Raw genomic sequence first — 2,271 nt, forward strand, 5'->3', positions numbered from 1 at the left:
TGTTGATGGTACTGCAAGTTCTTTCAAACACACTTCTGAAACATTTTTATGCCTACACTCACTACAAATCAAAGATACATCATTATTGGGAATTTATAATATCGAGAGGTAAAGGCCTTTGTTTACTTACGTAGGCAATAGCATAAATTTTACTTCTGCTAAATATTGTTAACAAGGGCTCGAACGAAGAATTGGTGCTAATTTGGGCTCAGTCAGCAAATTGGCAAGTCGAGACGCCATCAAAGAAAAACTAAATAGATTTTAAAAATATGCAATAAATCTTGTACTTCTATAGGAGACCACAATGCGGACGATATCTGACAAAGAAGAAAGGACAAATGTACCTACATACATAAGTTCTTTAGCTTTGGTAAATTTGCTCCTCTAAATTCAAAAGTATCTGTCTGCAGTTGGTTGGCATTACTGACAGAACTATGCAAAGCAGAAAAATATTTATTTTAAATGTACTTACATAGGTTTTAAATGTACCTTAAAAGATATAATTTTACCAAATGTACCTTAAAATTAAAATATGGCTGAAAAGTACAATTTTACCTACTTTTCCACCAATGCTACCTATGCATTAGGAAATTAAAATGCATACAGGTATGTATGTATGTATATATCTTCCTTGCTGTCATTCTAAATAAATAGAATCCTAAGCTACAAGTCCTTGATCAAGCGATGTGTATGCGCTTTTGAAGCCCAAACAACAATTCAAGTTCATACTCACCTACATATTTATGGACGGACATAAGTAAATTGGTACCACATTCATATGCACATGCTCGTTGTTTGAAAAGTGGCAGGCAAATCGATAAAGAAAATACAATGGTTTTATTTATTTTCATACGGAAGTAAGTAAAAGAAGACATACATATGTGCGTACACACTTATAAATATAGATATGTAAATATGCATGTTATTTGACATATATGTACATGTATGCGTTTAGGCGCGACTGCCCAGTCGGACTGGGTTGCTTCCAAAATGTACTTATAGCACGCATCTTTTTCCACTCGGAAGTAGTTCCAAAAACATGAAAGCTTCACTTCGCTTTTCTACAGGCGCACAGTGGTCGGAGAGGCCATGTTTAACGCGAAAAAGGCTTATTTGAAAACTGTGATAAATTAACCGGAATAAAACGATTCTTATTCCGAAATGCCCAATGAACACAAAACTGATTAATATTTACAATAATATCTGCTGAGCTAGCCGTTGAAGCTGTTTAATTCAACGAATTCGATCGTGGCACGTTCTAACAGTTATTTGTTTCTAGCTTTCCTAACATCTTTTTTTTATTGAAGCTTTCAACTATAACAGTAACTGCTGGTTCGGTGTTACTTCTTAAATTGGTTGCTAAATTATCAATACCTTAATAGCTTGGCTTTTTTTTCAAGAATAATTTTTTTTCAAAGGGGTATAACTAAATAATGAGTAGGGCCTATTAGGATATTCGTTCCCTTATTTCACTAGACCAACTTTAGCAGTTGTTCCAAACATCATCATGTGTATTAAAACATTAAAGATTAATGTAATTTATTATACAGTTAGCATCATACAATTTATAAGATGTGTCCAACCAAACCTGAAGTAAATTTACAAAAATCCGAAATAGCGAATCCAATACCTATGGTCCCCAAGAATCTAAAAACTATTGAATTTTCATGAAATTTGGTATTTAGAGGTTCTTAAGTTCCTTTTAATAAACTTCGAACTAATTTTTGAAAATTATGTAATTTTTCTTTCGTTACAATATGCTCAACTGAAAATAACAGTTGATTAGGCAGTTGTCAACTGAAAAAGTTTGAATGTGATATAGGGTTTTTAATCAGTGTTTGAAAAACTGTCAGCACAGCATCCACAGCACTACTATTTTTGGTTTTGCTTCACTTTCATTTTCATTGGAACTGCTTTGCTTGCGTTGTGATGTTGAAAATTGTATTTTACTTTTTTATCGGCAGTTATTTATTGGTGGCCGCTGTGGTGTAGTGGTAAGCAGTGCGCACTTCCACTCCGCAGCGCCTGGGTTCAAACTCTGGTCAAAGCAATTTCGCAAAAAAAATATAGAAAAAAAGGTTTTTTCTTAATAGCGGTCGTCCCTCGACAGGCAATGGCAAACCTCCGAGAAAATGTGTGACAACATCAAGGCGCACGCCACAAATCGGAGGAGAGTCGGCCAAACACTAACATATGTGTAAGCGCCAATCTATTATTATTATTATTATTATTATTATTATTATTATTATTATTATTATTATTATTATTATT

The sequence above is a fragment of the Rhagoletis pomonella genome, unplaced genomic scaffold (assembly GCF_013731165.1).
Source record: "Rhagoletis pomonella isolate Grant_MI unplaced genomic scaffold, Rhpom_1.0 Rhpom_scaffold_00004, whole genome shotgun sequence".
Taxonomy (NCBI): domain Eukaryota; kingdom Metazoa; phylum Arthropoda; class Insecta; order Diptera; family Tephritidae; genus Rhagoletis; species Rhagoletis pomonella.